Raw genomic sequence first — 16,410 nt, 5'->3', positions numbered from 1 at the left:
AATTCCTATTTTGAGAGAAATAATCTCTTCTGTGATTCCCAGTTTGGATTCAGGAGGGGTAGAGGTATTGACAATGCTGTGTTTGGACTGAATAAGGAGGCTCCTAGTGCTTTGGATGGATCGCAGAAGGTACTTGGTATCTTTCGCGATCTGTCCAAGGCCTATGATTGCGTGGATCATGACCTGCTTTTGTCCAAGTTGTGGCACTATGGTGTGAGGGGAGTTGAATTGTTGTGGCTGCAATCATTCTTGCGGGGTAGATACTATAGGGTTTCAGTTGTTGCTGATGGAATGGTTTTCAACTCCTCTTGGTTGGCAATGAATCGGGGTATTCCACAGGGATCTATTTTGGGACCATTGCTCTATCTGGTATATGTAAATGATATCTCAAAGTTTGTTAATTATGATCTAACTCTATTTGCTGATGATACAACAGCTCTCATTAAGGGTGGAAATGTTGATTCTTTGATTGAGGGAGCAAAAACTTGTTTGAATGAGCTTAATGAGTGGTTCAACTATAATGGTTTGTCATTGAACCCTAGTAAAACCAAATTGGTGCCTTTTCATGCTCGAAATGCCCAGGGAACGTTTCATGTTAAACTAGACTCAGATACCACCTTGAAGCCCTCTGATGGAACCACTTTTCTGGGATTGTTTTTGGATAGTGATATGAAGTGGAAGTCTCACTCTTCTGAACTGTTGAGGAAGCTGAGTAGAGCAACATTTGCGGTGGGTGTGATCTCCAGGGTTGCAGGTACAAGTAAAGCGTTAATTGTGTATCATGTTTATTTTGCATCCCATCTACGCTTTGGTATCATTTTTTGGGGCAGAACAACAGAATTTGAATCTATCTTCAGGACTCAAAAAAAAGCTTTGAGGCGAATATTCGGCCTGACAGACAGATGTTCTTGCAGACCCATATTTAGAGAACACTCCCTCCTTACAGCCCCGGCAGTTCACGTCTTAGAGTTAGCTCTATTTGTTTTTAGAAATAGGGACCGTTTCCAGGAGAGACAAGTGGCGCATTTATTTATTTATTTTTATTCATTTATTTTCATACACTGACCACCTGATAAAGGGGTATAAGGATATGTCAATTTTTCATTAGTCAAACATAAAATGTTATCATCTACCTACGTAAACCTCCATTTTGAGGTTTATAATAATTTCTATACACCTCCACTGTATAAGCGCAAATGGACAGCAACTCTTTTTTTAATAAAAATCTGAAAACCTTTCCAGAAGTATCTTTTATGTGAGAGGGCAATATGTTGTACATCCGGATACCTGAACTTCTTACACCTCTCTCATACATAGCACTTTGATGAGCATCTTCTCTTAAATTATTTCTGAATCTGGTTGGATATTGATGAAATGTTTCGCCTGTATTTAATTTGTTTATGTGTTTCTTTATAAAGCAGACTGTTTCCAGGATATATTGACTTAGGAGTGGTAGAATACCAAGTGCTTTAAAGTAGGGCCGACAACTTGTTCTAATTGATTCTCCCATCATCACCCTCAATGCCCACTTCTGCAATCTGAACACTTCCACTACACTACTAGAATTTCCCCAAAAAATTATTCCATAGTTTAAATGGGAGTGGAACAAAGCGAAATATACACTCTTCAGAGCCATTGAATCAAGAGAAGTTTTCAGGTTTCTCAGAACAAAAATTGCTTAGACTAGTTTTGTTTTCAGGCTATCCAGATGGGGTCTCCAAGAAAGATCAGAGTCAATGATATATATAACAGTCATTTATATAACACGCGATTCAGGGGACTCAGGTATCCAGAGCACAGGCTGACTCTCTTGGAGAAGGGCCCTTATTACATGGGCATCAAGGTTTACAATGTCATACCACAGATAGTCAAGAAAAGTGCTACTCCTGGTTTATTTAAGAAAAAATTAAAAACCATTCTCATAGGTATGTGTCCCTATAAAGTTGAGGAATTTTTTGAGAAGATAGCCTCTACATGATTTGCCAATATAGTATGGTCACTGCTAGTGTTCTATTTATGTAAAAGTTGGTTTGCCTTGGGTTGGGGTATAACAGTGGGTTTATAAGTGATCCACATTCATGGTTTTTTTTTCTTCTTCTTTCTTTTTCCCATTTTGAATAATTAAATGACATTTCACACATCACTAGAGCCTAGCTCTGCTTTCGTGATTTTTACGTGAAGAATTGAATAAAATAAAATAAAATTAAATAAAAATAAACCATTGAAACAGGAATGCAACACAGACCCAACTAAAATTAAATCCCAAATACTACAACAACCCCTACGCATAGAAGATAATATGGATAAATTGAATTTGTCACACATTATTGACTACATAATGAACAACTATGCTTTCCCTATAGTAACTCAAATTCAGGTATTCAATGACCAAATCACACATGATTTACTTGACTCTGATGACGAATCACTACCCCAACGGATAAGTAAAAATGTAACATTGCGCCACTTATGGATTTCTTTCATAACTCACAAGCAAACCGATAATGCGACGATAGTCCAGCATAACGATTCAATTTTAGTGAGTGATAATAGAACAAGGAATTTCTATATCTATGATGAAACCACTGGCCCATTTAACAGAGAAATAACAAGATTGACTGAAAAAATAGTTGAAGTTCGACAATCATTACCTCAAGGCCCCAACAACTCACGCGTAACTATCAAAAGAGTAATACGCATAGGAGAAAGGTCAAAAGAACACAATCTCTGCACAAATGTAGAAAAATTTTTGAATGTCTTATACTATTACTTGAAGTACAGAACTCTAGAAGCCTACTCACAAGATGACGAAATAGCGAGCCTCAAAGATTTCCAACTCAATATGATATTATAAATAATTATGCACTCGATAAGAAATCGTTAAACACAATGGAGAAGAAACCGGATATAATTCACAAAATAGAAAATATGATACATCTAATACAAGACCCTCAATCATATTTGTCAAACGAACATCCTTCCAGCTCCAAAATCACCGAAGCATGCAATCAAATAGATTCGGCTGTCCACATTAAAGCCATGTCAGATAATCGAAACATTATCATACTTTTTGACACTGGATCAAATATATCATTAGCCAGAAAGCACTTGGTACAAGAAAATGATATAATAGAAAAACCTGACATGATTTTGTACGCTGCAAATCAAAAAGAGATTCCATTTCTTGGAATTGCAGAAGTTAAATTCTCAATTCAAGAAAAACTCTTTTCTCAATATTATGCTTCATAGTACAAGAATTATCGACAGACATAATCTTAGGAAATCGATTTTTGGAAGAAAATAATGTTCTCATTGATTTTTCTTGTAAGAAAATTATTTTGAACAAAGATCTAACGATTCCCATGAGAACGAGTGAAGAGACAGTATCTCATTCCCATTCAGAAAGTCCAGTTTCTGTCGCGTATTCAGTTTACATGGAAAAATATATTAGAATACAGCCTGCCGAATCATATCCTATTCCCTTGTCTAATTTTCCAACAGACAATGAATTCAGGATTTTCAATCCTCAGCATAAAACCTTGTGCAAAGATAGCGACGTTTGTTTCCAAGTAAGAACAATCGCGAAGCAAAATTATCAAATTGACGTTTTCAACACGTCAGGTAAAATTTTGATTTTTCCCAGTGGGCAATCACTCGGCACTCTCAGCGAGACAGCTTATACAGCGCAATTTTCGCCCATTGTTAATGAATCTGTTGTACCCAATACAGATTACAATGAATCTCAATCTATTCGGTTACCGACGGATGTAATTATAAAATCTCATGACTCTACTGAATTTTCAGTGAGAAACATCTGGAATGTACAAAAAAATGTGAGCTTGCATTTCACACCAAATGAGATGTATCTTAATAGAGAAAAAGTCAATTTCGCGAGTCAGGAAGTCACGGAAACAGAAATGAAATTCATTGCCTACAATTTCTCACAAAGAATGGTTTCATTGAAAATTCTTCGGCACATGGTATCGGACCAGGGAATTTCGCCACTTCCGAAAATGTAGAGGCTATAAAAAATATGCCCAAACCTACCAATGTAACTGAAGTTAAAAGATTTCTTGGAGCTACATCGTTTTATAGGAAATTCATTCCCTGTCTCTCCAAAAGAGCATACCCTCTTACACAATTGACTCATAAAGACGCCGAATTTGAATGGCACGAGAGCCACCAAAAAGCGTTTGACGACTTGAAAATTTTTTTAATGACACAGCCAATACTATCCCACTTCTGTGATAACAAAGATACGTATGTTATTACGGATGCATGTTCCATAGGGATCGCTGCTTGCTTAGCACAGAAAGATACGGATGGTATAATAAAACCAGTAGCTTACGTATCTCGCAGACTTACTAACAATGAACAAAACTGGCCCGCTACTCACTTGGAAATGCTTGCCGTAACTTACAGTGTGAATCATTTTCGATCGCTAATCATTAACAAACATTTTCAAGTAATAACTGATCACGCAAGTCTTCAATATTACAAAAGTATACGAGAACCGAATTCACGCTTAGCGAAGTTAGCTGCGAAATTGGTACAATTCGACTTTGAAATTGTATATAAGCCTGGAAAATCGTTACAATTAGTTGATGCCCTCTTCAGAGCGCCAATAAAAAAACAATTGAAAAAGAATGGCAAAATATAAACAATATTTTGACTGCTAATATAGGATTACTGCAAAAACAGGATCCTTTCCTGAGTAAGATTTACAATGCTCAATTTGATCTAGATAAAGCAGATAAAATAATTGCGCGAAAATCACGCAACTATACCCTACGCGATGATATTCTCTTTTATAAAGAGCAAACTAAAACAGGGCTGCAATACCTCTTGGCAGTACCAGGTAGTGCTATTCAGCAAATACTAAAGCAATATCATGATGATATAAATCATGGTGCTCACCTTGGGATTGATAAGACCTTGTCGAAAATAAAATACAAGTACTACTGTCCATCCATGCGCCAAGATGTAATAGACTATGTTAAATCTTGCCCAACTTGTCAAATCTCCAAAACGAGCAGAGAAAAGCCAGTAGGGCTACTGCGCCCAATAGTAATCACGGATCAACCCCTAAGCACCGTCTGTATTGATGCGGTAGGGCCCTTATCGCTATCGGGTGGCACATATAAATATATTTTTGTGGCACTAGACCGCACAACACGGTTTGCATATTGCGAACCAACTACTGCGATAGACGCTAAACATACAGCAACTTTCATTTTGAATTTCGCCTCCTTGTATGGTCTACCCAGAACTATTCATACCGACAATAGTACAAATTTCAAAGCCGAACTTATCAAAGAGATGTGTTTATCACTTGGAGTTTCCCAAAAATTTGGATCAAGTTACATGCCCACAACTCAGGGAGTAACATAACGTTATAATGCCACGCTTGTTACAATGCTTAGGTGTTATTCGAACATTGAACAAAATAACTGGCATTCCAATATTCGTCACGTCTGTTTTGCTTATAATATTTTAAAGCAAAGTTCTCTGGGTTATTCTTCTTTCTACCTACTCCACGGTTTCCATCCACTAAGCCCATTAGACATAGCCTTCCTGCCGAGTGCAATCAAGCAAGACAGGATGCATGTCCTCAATGATTTAGTGGCAATCAGAAAAAGTTTGCCTGAAATTATGAGTAAGGTTCAGGAGAAACAAAAAGAAACCCATGACAAGAAATACAGAGACTTGAGTATCCAACCAGGAACAAATGTTCTAGTTGCCTACCCTCAAGCACAACCAGACTCCTGTAAAAAATTGAATCACCCTTAACATGGACCTTTCAAAGTCACGAAAAGATTGTCTCCTCAGAACTTCGAAATAATTAACTCGAGGCGTGGACAACCGTTCCACGAAACTGTACATATCAACAGGTTGAAGCCCTACTATGAGAGAGAAAACTTTGATAGAAATGAAGATTGAAATGTTTAATAATTATGTGATATTTCGTTGTACATTTTATTGAAGAATAAAATTAGATCTAAATAATAATATATTGTAAATTTCGTCAACAGATTAAGAACTTTTCTACTAAGCAGTAACGGGGCGCCAAACTGCTGCAACAGATAAGCAACTACACTGCGCCTCCTTCCCAAACTGCAGATCGAGTAGGACTTGGATTACGAGACCAAGCCACTACAGAATCACGGATCGGCGACTACGTGAACGACAAGTCGCCAGAGAGCCGGCGATCGAGTAGCACTTGGACTACGAAACTAAGCGACTTCAAAAATCACACGGATCAGCGACGTGAACGACGACGAATCGCCTGAGCTGACGAACGAATAGGACTTGGACAGCGAAACCAAGCTACTCCAAACCCGAGAGACGCGTGCGATCAGCGACTACGCGAACGACGAGCCGGTGAACGGGCGGTCAACGCAGCAATCACACAAGTAAATTCAGTAGTAGTATAAAAATGGCGACTCTGGGACACAAGTGTCCTAGAGTCGCCATTCACCTCAAGGTCATCCAGGTCAACCACCCCCAACCTCAAGGTCATCCAGGTCAACCACCCTAACCTCAAGGTCATCCAGGTCAACCACCCTAACCTCAAGGTCATCCAGGTCAACCATCCTAAACTCAAGGTCATCCAGGTCAACCACCCTAACCTCAAGGTCATCCAGGTCAAGCACCCTCACCTCAAGGTCATCCAGGTCAACCACCCCAACCTCAAGGTCATCCAGGTCAACCACCCTAACCTCAAGGTCATCCAGGTCAACCACCCTAACCTCAAGGTCATCCAGGTCAACCACCCTAACATCAAGGTCATCTAGGTCAACCACCCTAACCTCAAGGTCATCCAGGTCAACCACCCTAACCTGATGGTCACCAAAAAAAAAAAAAAATAAAGAAAAATAAAAAAATAAAAAAAAATTGAAAAAAAAAATATTAAAAAAAAAATAAATAAAAAAATAAATAAATAATTGAAAAAAAAAATTAAAAAAAAAAAACACATAAAATCAGGAATAAATGGGAAAAAAGGGAAAAGAGGGAGAAAAAAATTCCCTCCGGATCCTGGACTGGGGTATAAAAGGAGTTGTTCTCCATGTGTGTGAGTGATTTCGGTGTATTGGTTTGGATTACTTTCATCTTTATCAACATCAAGAGTAAGTACCAGTGCATTTTATAGTTCTATAATAAATTCATATTTTATTCATGATTTAACAATTAAGTTCAAAAGAGTAGAATTTTGAAGTAGATGGTTTGAGACTGACAATTAAATTCTGAAATGACTTAAATTCGAAAATGACAAGTTTAATTATGAATTAGGTTCCAATACATAGAGTAAATGACATTGTCAAAAATGACTAGTGTAATTATGAATTAGGTTCCAATACATACTGTCACAAAGTGAATTTTTTGTGACGGATGGAGAGCCGTCGTCTAGTGTAAAATTAGTGTGAAATTTCCAAGTTTACTTGGAAAAGTCTATTGAAATCTTTTCCTGAATTAGGAGTCTCTGACTCGATATTTTCCTTGTGGAAAATCCTGGAAGAATCCTTCCTACCCTGACAACGACAGACTGTTGTCTTCCCGATATTATTCTATAGACTGTGTCTGTGAAAAATCTTTTCTATCCTCTTATAATAGTCGACATACTGACTATTAATTTAAAAGCGTTTCGGACGATTGAGAGTGATTCCCATACCCTTAAGGGCAGTCACAGATTGGCCCTTAATAACCGGCGCGCAGTCATCAGATTAGCGCGGAAATCCTGTTTAGCAGTTTCAGAATAGCTGAAAATCCTTTCGCAGCTGCAGGCTCGCGATTCAGAAATCCGACACCCGAAACCTTATCCTCTAAACTTTAATTACCACATAATTGGAATTGATATACTGTATTTAGCTGGCAGGTCCAGCTTGCTGAGAGCTAGAGCGCAATTCTCAGATTGCGGATTATTGAGCAGATATTTATTTGCTGTAGAGAATAATAATCTCATTATTGATTCTCTGTTCCCTATACCCTATACCATATACCTCATACCCTGCACCCTATTCTCTATAGCTTACACCCTATACCGTGCCCTATTTAACTACATCTTGAATACTACTAATAACTCCATAGTTCCTTCATACCTCTACCCCATAGCTCTCACCTTAAACCCCATAGAAAAACCACATCCCGGGCTTGCAGGTACAGCTTGCTCGCCGTCAATTCGCAGTTGGTCCAGATTGCGTACTACCTTTATAAATAGAATATTTGGTAGGGATTTGATAGTCAGATCCGTCTCCTTGTATAGGGTTATCTCAATCTCTCTTAACACCCACTCTGTATTCCAAGGGCTGAGGGCCGAATCGGCCAGCAACGGCATGGGCAAACACTCTTCCCCTGAAAGTAAAAATCTTTCGAAAGAAGCAGAGGGTAAAGAATCAGGATAGAGGGAGAAGTGTAGGTCCGGTAACTCCACCTGTCAGTACGGCTACTGACCCCGACCCATATCCGACTGTAGCTAGTCCGCGTTGTAGCAATACTTCGCAATTATTAGGAAACCTAGAGGGTGGAATAGGTCATGCTAATAAAACTGGCGCCCAATGTGGGGCTAAGATGTCCGGGGCCCAAGAAAATCGCAAAGAGGGTTTAGGTGAATCCCAATCTGCGATGAGTGTCCATGGAGAGGAGACTACTCATCAGGATGATGAAGTCGTACAGGCGGCCGCCGGGAGGACCTCGCGGAACGCGAAGCGACCCCAGAGTGTCGTGGGTGTATTGGCTGAATAAGGAGGGAGCTGTCGGCTAACTAGAGAGTCTCGGCCTGTTGGCAGCCGGGACTGTGAGGAGCTGAGGAGGAGGATGGTCGAGCACCTTCGATCCGGACCGCGCCTGCCTCTCAACCAGGTACAGAGCCGGCACTGTCCCACTCTTCAGGCACGTATAGTCAGGGAGAAGTCTGTGACAAGGTAAGAAGTTGAAATTTACATTTTGATGGTGTATCGGATGCTCCCAGTTTCATCGAGAGGCTCGCGAACTCCAGGGCGCATATGGGATCTCTGGGGAGCAATCTCTTATAGCCTTGCCAGAGCTGATGGAGGGAGGGGCCCTACTTTGGATGCGGAATCGTCGCTCCCAGTGGAGGATGTGGGCTGATTTTGTAGAGGCATTTAAACTCCATTATTATCCTCATTCTTATAGTAATGACCTTGAGAGTCAGATCATTGCAAGGAAGCAGAGGGAGGGCGAACCGCTGATGAGTATCCAAAGCCTTGCTTACCTTGATGAGACGGTTAGGTAGTTATGAGGGGGATAGGATGTTCCAAAGGCTGTATTTAATTTATTACCAAGATATAAATTATATGTTTGTAGTGTAGGGGTTAAAAAGTAGATGAGTTGTTAGATGTAACCAGAGAGTATGAGGCGATTCGTGCTGAGAGAGAAACAGGAGGTTATCTCTGAAAAGCACGAAAAGTGAAGAACAAAAACGGAGTGATTTTCAGTCTAAAGACGCACCAAAAACGCGAGAAAATAAGGAAGGAGAAATCCAAGAGCCTAAGTGTTGGAGTTTTAATAAAGTAGGGCATTGGAAGTCGAGTTGTCCCGAAATTTCTAGTTGTCAAAGGTGTAGAGAAATTTTTGATTATTGTGAATGTGTCTCACAAACCAATAAGGTATCAGGAATTGCTGTAGTGAAGTCATCACGTGTTTTAGATACGAGATCAATGTTGGGGGATGAGCACATTTTTATTGATGTAGAAATTGCAGGGAAAAAATTTATGGCACTGTTAGATATGGGAGTAGAGGTATCCTGTATTAGCGGAAAAGCTCTTAAAGTGTTAGAGCAAGTAGGGTGTGTCAGAAAAGAAAAGTGTAGTCACCATGAAGTATTAACCAATGGGAAGTATAATAATTTTTCCATAAAAATTATAACTAATTTGAAAGTAGAAAATATTTTAGTTTCATTTCAACCGGTAGTTGTAGAGGGGCTTTCCCACGATGTGTCATTGGGTATGTTGTTTATGAAACAGCATAATATGAGTATTCAAATGCGTGATAGAATTGTAGAGTGGGAGCCTAGTATAGTTGATAGCAGAGTAACAGGTAGCTCAAAAGGTGAAGAGATGTCTAAGTCTAGTATCTCAAAAGTTGCTACAGTAGCTAGCGAGAGACCGGAGAGTGAGAGTGATGGAGATGGGATTTATGTCCATGTGGGAGTAGGTGGAATGGATCTCTATGCTTCAATTGATACGACAACAGATAAAACATTAATCTCTTCTGAAGTAGCTAACCGTCTTGGAGTAGAGGGGGAGCCCATATTACCGGTTATCGTTTGTGGGAAAAATTATAATTGGAAGGTATCTATCACACCTAATATAAATTCGCGAATGGTTTTAGAGTTGAAAAATCTCTGTGATATGAGAGCTGTAATAGAGTTACAGCCTCATGGTATTCGCTTAAGGAGTAGGGATGATGAGGGAAAATTATCAGTTGTCTCCGGGATGGAGAAGGTAGATAAATCCCCTGTAAGAAAACTTGAAAAGTTTTCAACTCTCTCTGAACAAGCTCCTGTAAGCGGGAAAAAAGTAAAACTCCATAAAAGAGTTGAATCTATTAAACTTTATACCTGTCCTTAAAATATAGAGAAGCAGGGGAATGCTTTAAATATTGAGAATAGGCAGGATAAAGTTGTGGTACGGGGTGTACTGTCACGGTTTCCTCATTTAGAGGAGAGCGAGTTGGATAGAGTTAACTCAGGTTGTAGTGTAGCTCATTCAATTGAAAATCGCCGTAGCGGTAGCGAATTTAGTGGGAAAGGAGAATTGAGAACCCGATCCGAGATAAGGAGATCAGGGGTGGATGATTTTGATAACAATTCATTGTATTCCAGCTGTCAACAGTACAGGAGCCGATGGAGAAGAGCGAAAGAGATAGGTAGTATTGCTGATGTGTGGAGTGGGTTGCCAAATGTGCATTTCAAGGTGCTCGAGTGTAGGAGCAGTACTAGGTAGGCTCCTAATGTGCCATGTATGAGGGGTGAATGGTTCTCTTTTCTTCTTTTATCTTTTTCTCCTTTTTCTTTTCATTCTTCACAGGTGCTGCGCCGTTTTACTTTTCCTTTCCTTTCAGATTATATACTGTTGCTGTCGGCTAGGGGCTGTCGTTATTGTGTTATCAGGAGATAATGAGCGAAGTCTATTGCTAATATTGCTGTTATAATAGTTGGAGCAACAGGTTGTTTCTTTTTCAGCGTGAGGTGATGCTTATCTTGTGGCTTCAAGCAGCCTGACCTACTGCACTAATTATTCTTCTTTTCAGCTTGACATTCTTCTTTCACCTCTCTCTATATTCGTCCTGTTATCTTCTCTCTTTCACTTCCTTCTTGTTTTCTTGAGTGCTGTACTTCAGGTGTGTGATCATGGGTTCAACACGGAGTCAACCGGTACCTCAGATGCTGTATTTTATCTCATCGCCAACCCCCCCCCCCATTCCTTAGTAGGAGTGGGGTGTCACAAAGTGAATTTTTTGTGACGGATGGAGAGTCGTCGTCTAGTGTAAAATTAGCGAATTTATTCTGTTTTACAATGCTCAATTTGATCTAGATAAAGCAGATAAAATAATTGCGCGAAAATCACGCAACTATACCCTACGCGATGATATTCTCTTTTATAAAGAGCAAACTAAAACAGGGCTGCAATACCTCTTGGCAGTACCAGGTAGTGCTATTCAGCAAATACTAAAGCAATATCATGATGATATAAATCATGGTGCTCACCTTGGGATTGATAAGACCTTGTCGAAAATAAAATACAAGTACTACTGTCCATCCATGCGCCAAGATGTAATAGACTATGTTAAATCTTGCCCAACTTGTCAAATCTCCAAAACGAGCAGAGAAAAGCCAGTAGGGCTACTGCGCCCAATAGTAATCACGGATCAACCCCTAAGCACCGTCTGTATTGATGCGGTAGGGCCCTTATCGCTATCGGGTGGCACATATAAATATATTTTTGTGGCACTAGACCGCACAACACGGTTTGCATATTGCGAACCAACTACTGCGATAGACGCTAAACATACAGCAACTTTCATTTTGAATTTCGCCTCCTTGTATGGTCTACCCAGAACTATTCATACCGACAATAGTACAAATTTCAAAGCCGAACTTATCAAAGAGATGTGTTTATCACTTGGAGTTTCCCAAAAATTTGGATCAAGTTACATGCCCACAACTCAGGGAGTAACATAACGTTATAATGCCACGCTTGTTACAATGCTTAGGTGTTATTCGAACATTGAACAAAATAACTGGCATTCCAATATTCGTCACGTCTGTTTTGCTTATAATATTTTAAAGCAAAGTTCTCTGGGTTATTCTTCTTTCTACCTACTCCACGGTTTCCATCCACTAAGCCCATTAGACATAGCCTTCCTGCCGAGTGCAATCAAGCAAGACAGGATGCATGTCCTCAATGATTTAGTGGCAATCAGAAAAAGTTTGCCTGAAATTATGAGTAAGGTTCAGGAGAAACAAAAAGAAACCCATGACAAGAAATACAGAGACTTGAGTATCCAACCAGGAACAAATGTTCTAGTTGCCTACCCTCAAGCACAACCAGACTCCTGTAAAAAATTGAATCACCCTTACATGGACCTTTCAAAGTCACGAAAAGATTGTCTCCTCAGAACTTCGAAATAATCAACTCGAGGCGTGGACAACCGTTCCACGAAACTGTACATATCAACAGGTTGAAGCCCTACTATGAGAGAGAAAACTTTGATAGAAATGAAGATTGAAATGTTTAATAATTATGTGGTATTTCGTTGTACATTTTATTGAAGAATAAAATTAGATCTAAATAATAATATATTGTAAATTTCGTCAACAGATTAAGAACTTTTCTACTAAGCAGTAACGGGGCGCCAAACTGCTGCAACAGATGAGCAACTACACTGCGCCTCCTTCCCAAACTGCAGATCGAGTAGGACTTGGATTACGAGACCAAGCCACTACAGAATCACGGATCGGCGACTACATGAACGACAAGTCGCCAGAGAGCCGGCGATCGAGTAGCACTTGGACTACGAAACTAAGCGACTTCAAAAATCACACGGATCAGCGACGTGAACGATGACGAATCGCCTGAGCTGACGAACGAATAGGACTTGGACAGCGAAACCAAGCTACTCCAAACCCGAGAGACGCGTGCGATCAGCGACTACGCGAACGACGAGCCGGTGAACGGGCGGTCAACGCAACAATCACACAAGTAAATTCAGTAGTAGTATAAAAATGGCGACTCTGGGACACAAGTGTCCTAGAGTCGCCATTCACCTCAAGGTCATCCAGGTCAACCACCCCCAACCTCAAGGTCATCCAGGTCAACCACCCTAACCTCAAGGTCATCCAGGTCAACCACCCTAACCTCAAGGTCATCCAGGTCAACCATCCTAAACTCAAGGTCATCCAGGTCAACCACCCTAACCTCAAGGTCATCCAGGTCAAGCACCCTCACCTCAAGGTCATCCAGGTCAACCACCCCAACCTCAAGGTCATCCAGGTCAACCACCCTAACCTCAAGGTCATCCAGGTCAACCACCCTAACCTCAAGGTCATCCAGGTCAACCACCCTAACATCAAGGTCATCTAGGTCAACCACCCTAACCTCAAGGTCATCCAGGTCAACCACCCTAACCTGATGGTCACCAAAAAAAAAAAAATAAAGAAAAATAAAAAAATAAAAAAAAATTGAAAAAAAAAATATTAAAAAAAAAATAAATAAAAAAATAAATAAATAATTGAAAAAAAAAATTAAAAAAAAAAACACATAAAATCAGGAATAAATGGGAAAAAAGGGAAAAGAGGGAGAAAAAAATTCCCTCCGGATCCTGGACTGGGGTATAAAAGGAGTTGTTCTCCATGTGTGTGAGTGATTTCGGTGTATTGGTTTTGGATTACTTTCATCTTTATCAACATCAAGAGTAAGTACCAGTGCATTTTATAGTTCTATATAATAAATTCATATTTTATTCATGATTTAACAATTAAGTTCAAAAGAGTAGAATTTTGAAGTAGATGGTTTGAGACTGACAATTAAATTCTAAAATGACTTAAATTCGAAAATGACAAGTTTAATTATGAATTAGGTTCCAATACATAGAGTAAATGACATTGTCAAAAATGACTAGTGTAATTATAAATTAGGTTCCAATACATACTGTCACAAAGTGAATTTTTTGTGACGGATGGAGAGCCGTCGTCTAGTGTAAAATTAGTGTGAAATTTCCAAGTTTACTTGGAAAAGTCTATTGAAATCTTTTCCTGAATTAGGAGTCTCTGACTCGATATTTTCCTTGTGGAAAATCCTGGAAGAATCCTTTCCTACCCTGACAACGACAGACTGTTGTCTTCCCGATATTATTCTATAGACTGTGTCTGTGAAAAATCTTTTCTATCCTCTTATAATAGTCGACATACTGACTAATTATTTAAAAGCGTTTCGGACGATTGAGAGTGATTCCCATACCCTTAAGGGCAGTCACAGATTGGCCCTTAATAACCGGCGCGCAGTCATCAGATTAGAGCGGAAATCCTGTTTAGCAGTTTCAGAATAGCTGAAAATCCTTTCGCAGCTGCAGGCTCGCGATTCAGAAATCCAACACCCGAAACCTTATCCTTCTAAACTTTAATTACCACATAATTGGAATTGATATACTGTATTTAGCTGGCAGGTCCAGCTTGCTGAGAGCTAGAGCGCAATTCTCAGATTGCGGATTATTGAGCAGATATTTATTTGCTGTAGAGAATAATAATCTCATTATTGATTCTCTGTTCCCTATACCCTATACCATATACCTCATACCCTGCACCCTATTCTCTATAGCTTACACCCTATACCGTGCCCTATTTAACTACATCTTAAATACTACTAATAACTCCATAGTTCCTTCATACCTCTACCCCATAGCTCTCACCTTAAACCCCATAGAAAAACCACATCCCGGGCTTGCAGGTACAGCTTGCTCGCCGTCAATTCGCAGTTGGTCCAGATTGAGTACTACCTCTATAAATAGAATATTTGGTAGGGATTTGATAGTCAGATCCGTCTCCTTGTATAGGGTTATCTCAATCTCCCTTAACACCCACTCTGTATTCCAAGGGCTGAGGGCCGAATCGGCCAGCAACGGCACGGGCAAACACTCTTCCCCTGAAAGTAAAAATCTTTCGAAAGAAGCAGAGGGTAAAGAATCAGGATAGAGGGAGAAGTGTAGGTCCGGTAACTCCACCTGTCAGTACGGCTACTGACCCCGACCCATATCCGACTGTAGCTAGTCCGCGTTGTAGCAATACTTCGCAATTATTAGGAAACCTAGAGGGTGGAATAGGTCATGCTAATAAAACTGGCGCCCAATGTGGGGCTAAGATGTCCGGGGCCCAAGAAAATCGCAAAGAGGGTTTAGGTGAATCCCAATCTGCGATGAGTGTCCATGGAGAGGAGACTACTCATCAGGATGATGAAGTCGTACAGGCGGTCCGCCGGGAGGACCTCGCGGAACGCGAAGCCGACCCCAGAGTGTCGTGGGTGTATTGGCTGAATAAGGAGGGAGCTGTCGGCTAACTAGAGAGTCTCGGCCTGTTGGCAGCCGGGACTGTGAAGGAGCTGAGGAGGAGGATGGTCGAGCACCTTCGATCCCGGACCGCTGCTGCCTCTCAACCAGGTACAGAGCCGGCACTGTCCCACTCTTCAGGCACGTATAGTCAGGGAGAAGTCTGTGACAAGGTAAGAAGTTGAAATTTACATTTTGATGGTGTATCGGATGCTCCCAGTTTCATTGAGAGGCTCGCGGAACTCCAGGGCGCATATGGGATCTCTGGGGAGCAATCTCTTATAGCCTTGCCAGAGCTGATGGAGGGAGGGGCCCTACTTTGGATGCGGAATCGTCGCTCCCAGTGGAGGACGTGGGCTGATTTTGTAGAGGCATTTAAACTCCATTATTATCCTCATTCTTATAGTAACGACCTTGAGAGTCAGATCATTGCAAGGAAGCAGAGGGAGGGCGAACCGGCTGATGAGTATGCCAAAGCCTTGCTTACCTTGATGAGACGGTTAGGTAGTTATGAGGGGGATAGGATGTTCCAAAGGCTGTATTTAAATTTATTACCAAGATATAAATTATATGTTTGTAGTGTAGGGGTTAAAAATGTAGATGAGTTGTTAGATGTAACCAGAGAGTATGAGGCGATTCGTGCTGAAGAGAGAAACAGGAGGTTATCTCTGAAAAGCACGAAAAGTGAAGAACAAAAACGGAGTGATTTTCAGTCTAAAGACGCACCAAAAACGCGAGAAAATAAGGAAGGAGAAATCCAAGAGCCTAAGTGTTGGAGTTTTAATAAAGTAGGGCATTGGAAGTCGAGTTGTCCCGAAATTTCTAGTTGTCAAAGGTGTAGAGAAATTTTTG

The 16,410-nt window shown here is 40.4% G+C and overlaps 1 protein-coding gene and 1 long non-coding RNA gene across 2 annotated transcripts in view; one reads left to right on the top strand and one right to left on the bottom strand.

The window, feature by feature from the left end:
- Nucleotides 1-16,410, bottom strand: part of LOC120349643 — a 291,013-nt gene that overhangs the window by 64,122 nt on the left and 210,481 nt on the right. The gene's annotated exons all lie outside the window — the stretch shown is intronic.
- The window catches only part of LOC120349934, a 73,992-nt gene continuing 70,668 nt past the window's right edge, over nucleotides 13,087-16,410 (top strand). The window contains exon 1 of the long non-coding RNA XR_005570525.1: nucleotides 13,087-13,220. This is a non-coding gene — a long non-coding RNA (uncharacterized LOC120349934). The remainder of the gene's footprint in view (nucleotides 13,221-16,410) is intronic.

Source organism: Nilaparvata lugens, chromosome 2 (assembly GCF_014356525.2).
Source record: "Nilaparvata lugens isolate BPH chromosome 2, ASM1435652v1, whole genome shotgun sequence".
NCBI lineage: Eukaryota > Metazoa > Arthropoda > Insecta > Hemiptera > Delphacidae > Nilaparvata > Nilaparvata lugens.
This window is presented reverse-complemented; position numbering and strand designations above follow the sequence as displayed.